General features: G+C 45.8%; 1 protein-coding gene across 1 annotated transcript in view; it reads left to right on the plus strand.

The window, feature by feature from the left end:
* The window catches only part of Mettl24 (methyltransferase like 24), a 121,549-nt gene that overhangs the window by 18,773 nt on the left and 96,035 nt on the right, over nt 1–6,741 (plus strand). The gene's annotated exons all lie outside the window — the stretch shown is intronic.

The raw sequence follows: 6,741 nt of genomic DNA on the forward strand, positions 1-6,741 counted from the left end.
CACTGGTGCTTGGTCCTCCTCAGATGTCCCAGAGTGGAGGACTGCCAGGAGCACTGGTGCTTGGTCCTTTTCAGATCCTCAGGGTGCTGCCAGTGAACAAGCAGTGGAGACATGGGCTCAGCCCACAGCTGTGCTTCCTTCTCCATATTTATTTATTTATTTAGAGTTACAAACTTGTGACAAAGACAGTTTGATGGAAGCTATGGAAAGCATCACTGGATACTGAACATTATACACAAATTTATACACATTCACATATACATTTACATACATACAGCTTATAGCTCACATACATGTGTACACACATACACTCACTCATATACATTCACATGCAAACACACATGCACACACATGTTCTCTCATATACATTCACATGCACACACATGCATATACTTACTCACATGTACTCATATGCACACACATGCATACACACATTCACTCATACATTCACACACACATGCATACACACACAACCACTCATACATTCACATACACACACATGCATACACACATGCCTACTCATACATTCCCAAACATACACACATGCATACACACATTCACTCATACATTCACATACACACACATGCATATACATATGCCTACTTATATATTCACAAATATACATACATGCATACACATGTTCACTCATATCTTCACATGCACACATATGCATACACAAATTCACTCATATATTCACATGTACACAGATGCATACACGCATTCACTCATACATTCACATACACACACATGCATACACACATTCACACACACACATGCGTATACACGTTTACACACATTCACACACACTCACATGAATACACATTCTCATTCACATACACACACCTACACACATGCACAGCCACACTCTCACATACTCAAATACTCACACATTCATACATACATATTCTCTTACGCACAACTCACATGCACAGCTGCACTTATACACTTACCACACTCCCATGCAGAGAGACTCACACACATTCAGCCCTGACCGTCCATGTCTTAGCCTAACACTCTCTAGGTGAAGCAGTTAATTTTGATGTTCAGGGGTGAAGGCAGTGACCACCCTCATGAAGCCTCAGACTCTTACTGTGGAAATGGTTCAGGATGACCCATGAGGGTTTCCAGAATGCAGACATTCCACCTAGTCAGGGGTTTCTGTGAAGGGTCTCGCCTCAGGGAGGTGAGTGCAAGGTTAAGATGAAGAAAAATGGGCGATGGTGGCTCACGCCTTTAAGCCCAGCACTTGGGAGGCAGAGGCAAGCGGATTCCCTGTGGGCGAGGCTGGACTGAGTGACACCTCAGAGGAGTGGAGCATGCTGTGGTGGAGGATCGCCTGCAGAGTGGGAACCATTCCCAGGCTAGGCCCAGCTAACCACTCCCTGGTCCTGTGCTATGCATACATAGATGGCCAGGTCTGTTGACCTTGGCCACCATGCGCTACGCCGCCTACGCCAAAGAAGAGCTGTCTTTTCTTGTCGGAACAGAAACCACTGGCCTCTCCTCGCTATTGATTTTTGTGTTATTTCATTTGTAAACAGCGTGCTATAAAACTAGTCAATGCTAAGCAAATTTTTGAAGGTTGAAAATTCAGTTTCTCGTGAAAATAAATATGAAGGAAACATAGGCCAGCTCTTCCATCTTGTGCACATTTTGATTTTTGTTTCTATTTCTCCAGCCGTACGCTTACACTGGGCTGGCATCTTTCTGTGCCTGTCAATAGCATCGCACCGTCTCTGGCCAGGCATTTGTGCCATGTCTCCAATTATCCAGTTCTCAAGCTGAGTCAAAGCCCTGTGTCCACAATCACCCACTGCAGTAATTAGGTCAGTTATAGAAATGATAAAGCAGTAAATCACAAAGCACACATATGTGAGGTCTACTTTAGCTGCAAATGTGCCTGTATATTAACCTGCCAATATTACTTTGCAGCCTGTCTTGCAAAAACCCATTGAAACTGCGTCTCCCCATCCTTTCCAGTTGGTTTCTTCAAATGAGCAACAGCCCGACACCTGTGAAGCAGTTTAAGTGCAGAATGGTTTGAGATGGCGGTAATTAAAATATTCTTTCACCAGTGCGCTCACCCGTACCTAATATAGCATTTTAAAAATAGTCACTGTAACACAGTTCCTGCCAGAAGAAACTTAAGGGAGGAAGGGTTTGGGTTGCTGTCCATCATTGTGGGGAAGGCAGGACAGAAGTCCATGGCAGTGGGAGCCTGTGGGGGATGCTGCGTACACACAGGGTACCAACCAGGAAGAGAGTGCTGGGGTGGGAGCAGGTGACCATAGCCCTCCAGGCGAACATCCCAGTGATCCACTTCCTCCAGCCAGACCACCACCTTCTAAAAGTTCCTCAAACAGCACCTTAAGCTGGAAGCTTAAACACGTGAGCCCGTGGGGGCATCTCACAAACCATAAGAAATACCTAACCTGCTCTGACTTCATTTCTATAAGAACAGGAATCTGTTCTTTTTTTTTCATGGACTTGCCTAATGATCAGTTAAGCTATCATTTCAAAAAACCTGTCAAACTGGTATGGACTGGCCTGAGAACAAATGTAAGGATTGTTAGTGAAGATAAACCAAGCTGTTAGCAGCAGGAGTTTACAGCAAAGACACTTCAAATGTCAGTTCACTGATTTTGTGGAGATGCTAATAGAGTGTTTCTGTGGAGGTGTGAGCCTATAGCCCCAGCACTCTGGAGGCCAAGGCAGAAGGATTGGAGGCCAGCCTTCAGCTACACAGTGTGACTGTGTCTTGCCTCCCTGTCACCCTCCCAAAGTGTTTCTACTATAATGTATAATGACTAGTACATAAACATTTAATTTAAAAAAAATGAAACGAAATTTCTGTCACTGAGCCACTGGGCTACTGCCCCAGCCCCACAAATCCTGTTTAAAATATTCATGTGTGAGCATGTTTGCATGTGTGTGGGTACACGCACGTGTGCACGAATGTGGAGTCCCAAGGTTGACACGAGCAGGCTTTCCTGGTTATTCTCCACCTTGTTTACTGAGGTAGTATCTCTGGCTTGAGTCCAGAGCTTGGCAGCATGGCTAGTGTGTGCAGTTAGTGAGCTTGCTCCTGGGATCCTCGGTGTGGATCATTTGCCATTTCCTGGTGTTGTGGAGATTTGAACTTCAATCTTCACGATTGCAGTGTGGCTACAAGCACTTCCTTTGCTGAGCCACCTCCTTGGCCCACAAGCACTAATCTTTCATGACATGTTTTAAATTCTCAAAAATGCGTTATGCTGTTTCTCCTCAAGATTTTGGCTAACTCTAGTTGTCATCCTTAATTTTTCTTTAAATCATATTTTTCTTTCTTTCTTTTTTATGTGTGGGTGCTTTATGCCTGGTGCCTGAGGAGGCTAGAAGAGGCTATTGCATCCCCCAGAATTGGAGTTCCAGGTGATTGTGAGCTACCACATGGGTGCTGGGGATCGGACCAGAGTCCTCTGGAAGAGCACATGGTGTTAGCTATTCCTGATGAACCATCTCTCTAGCCCCTGATTTTTATTTTTATGTGAGCAAAACTGAAGCAAAGACTCTCGGAAATTCACAGCTTATTGCTGGCTGAGTAAAAAGCGGTTATATTTAGCTACTTTAAGGTATTCCTACAAAGCCAAGTTAGTGAATTCTCCTACCCTGCCCCCAAATTAATAAAAAAGCTATTCTCAACTCTGAGAGATGTATCATGTTCTTTTCTCTCTGGCGTTTAAACCAATGTAAAAATGTCCCTTGGAACTGGTTCTGTGGGGGATTGCAAGAGAAGCAAGACATGTGGTGTCTTCATAAGGCTCCTAGTTAAGCCGACTCCCCTGCATCAGATCATATCAAATAGAACAAAGTGAGAGGCCAGAAGAATAGCTGCAAAGCAGCTGCCCTACATAGTTGACTTTGCACGTAGCAGAGGCCTGGGAAGTTAGGACTTTTGCGAGCAGCATGTGGCTAACACAGGACAGGGAAGGATAAGCCAGATTTGAACCTACTCATGAATAAGGGAAGAATCTTGGACAGGAGGGGAAAGTCTGGCTCAGTGTGGTATAGGCCAGACCCACTTAGAGAACATATCAGATAGTAGGATTAGTTTTGCCACAAATTAGAAATTTCCTTAGAGGTTCACTCCGCGTGCCTCCTAGCTCCTCTGTGTCTTTGCTCTCAGTTGCACTTGGCTGTATTTCTTTTCTTTCTCTCTCCAAGAATCTCAAAATAGCCCATTGTTTGCCCGTGCCCTCTATTCAGTCTCCGAAGGTGTGGCACTGGGAAGATCCTGTGACCATGTGGCCCTCCCAGTAGTAAATGTCTTTTACCTCCTCAGTGCCTGTCAGTCAGGACAGGCTAGATGATGCTGCAGTAGCAAACATTCATGTGGATCTCAAATTTAAGAGGGTTAGAATAACTAGTTTTCATTCCTCCCTCTTGCTCCAAGTCCAGTGTGGGTTGAGGAAGGTGATGAAGCGCAAAGTCTCGATTGCCGCAGTCATTCAGAGGCTCATGGGACCCTGATATCACCATCCATCAGCCAGGCCTGGATCAGTCTAACCCTCCCTTTTAACTGCTGAGCATTAATTATCCATACCATTGTCAGATACATGGGTGAGCTTCCTAGCATGCCCCATATCTTGTGGATAAACAATTTTACAGATTTGTTCCCGCCGCAGCAAGGACAGTGTCAGTGTAGGCCAGCCACTGTGGGGTTTCTCGAGAGGTCCTTTTGAAGTTTCTACTGGCATGGGCTATCTATAGGATCAAGACTACCGTGAGTGGGGAATTAGAACAGAGCCGCACGGAGGCCGAACGGCCTAGAGAGCAAGCGTGGGGCTAGCTCTCCACGGTCCACCGCTGCCCGCCACCTTGGGTTTGTCACTTAGCCCCTTTCAGGCTCATTTTCTTTGATAGTCATGTGGAGGACATGATGTAGTGTGCTCTAGGTGACGGGTAAAGCTTCTTTCCATACAATCATTCTTTTCAAGTATAACACAAGTAAAATTTAAAGCCGGAGGCAGGCTGCGCCTTCTGTGCTCTGTACACTGCAGTCTTAAAAGGGGTTTTAAGCTCTTCCTTATAAAAGAAAGTTGTTTTCTTCTCTGATAATTTGATTTTTTTTTCCGAGACCTTCGTGTATGAACCACCCTCCCTCCCTGTCTCAGTCAGGGTTTCTATTCCTGCACAAACATCATGACCAAGAAGCAAGTTGGTAAGGAAAGGGTTTATTCAGCTTACTTCCACATTGCTGTTGATCACCAGAGGAAGTCAGGACTGGAACTCAAGCAGGTCAGGAAGCAGGAGCTGACGCAGAGGCCATGGAGGGATGTTCCTTACTGGCTTGCTTCCCCTGGCTTGCTCAGCCTGCTCTCTTATAGAACCCAAGACTTCCAGCCCAGGGATGGCACCACCCACAAGGGACCCTACCCCGCCTTGAGCACTAATTGAGAAAATGCCCCACAGCTGGACCTCATGGAGGCACTTCCCCAACTAAGCTCCCTTCTCTGTGATAACTCCAGCCTGTGTCAAGTTGACACACAACACCAGCCAGTACAGTCCCTTTCCAATTCCTCCAGTGCCTTGTCCTCCCAGACTCATGAGCTCCTCTTTAATTATTATTGTTACTCGCATATGTGTGCGTGCATGCACACACGCCTATATAACCAACGGACTCCGTTTGGCTTTGCTCCTGTGCACGTGTGTCTAAGGAGCACCTAGGACTGGACGGCCTGTGTAGGAGCTCTTGGGGAGACCCGCTCTGGCTCTGTCAGCAAGCGTCTAGCTATGGGACCGGGTGGACCTTCCCTCCTGTTGGCCTGCCCACTAGTGTTTTCACTTTGTTAGTCTGGTTCAGGCAACCAAATTGTTGAGGGTTTGTGGGGGCAGCTTCCCTGTCATATATAGAAGACACAGGCTCCCAGCAGCTGACATACTATTAAGAACGCTTACAGAATCTCCCCAGCTTAGGTCTGCACTATTTATTTGCAGTCTGTTCCCTCTGCTCTCTGTTATTTCCAGTCTGCTGTGGGGAAATGGTCTGAGTAAAAGCCAGAGCTACTTACTAGCAGCTCCATTTCCAACTTTGGAGAGTCGAGGTCTCTTGCAGCAAAGAATCCCAAGGCTAGAATGTTACACAGTGGCGAGCTGAAAATAGCTGGCCCCCAGAAAGGCCTGCTTCCTTCAGCAATTCCTGATGTTCTGAGAAGGGCACTTAGTGAGAAAGACGGCAAATTTTCCTTCCATTTAGGTTTGAGGCTTAAGTGCTTTCGGATCCTGAGGCGTCCAGCCAGCTCTGCCTGCCTTCTTTCACACGGTTGGCAGTTTCCCACAGAAAACCTTTGCTGGGCTTTTGCTAACGTGTCAGCCACTATGATTTATAGTACATTCGGGAAGAAGAAATGTCCTATAAATATAGAATCATGCAAAGAATGTCCTGGAAGCAAAGTCTTATCTCTAATTGTCAGGTAGGATTTCCAGAAGCTTCCAGGACAGTATTAGTACCTAAGGGCCAGAGGGGGATGACGTGAATGCTATGAAATATGGACGTTATAAAATGAAAACTAGTTCACATTTAACACTGAGATATGCACACATGTACACATGCACAGTTATGTGTATCTGATGCCATTTTCAGGGGGATGTGACAGCTTTGTCTGGAAACTAGTGATATTCCCTTTTTTTTTGTTTTTTTGTTTTTTGTTTTTCGAGACAGGGTTTCTCTGTATAGCCCTGGCTGTCCTGGAGCTCACTCTG

This window comes from Mastomys coucha, unplaced genomic scaffold (genome assembly GCF_008632895.1).
Source record: "Mastomys coucha isolate ucsf_1 unplaced genomic scaffold, UCSF_Mcou_1 pScaffold3, whole genome shotgun sequence".
Classification (NCBI taxonomy): Eukaryota; Metazoa; Chordata; class Mammalia; order Rodentia; family Muridae; genus Mastomys; species Mastomys coucha.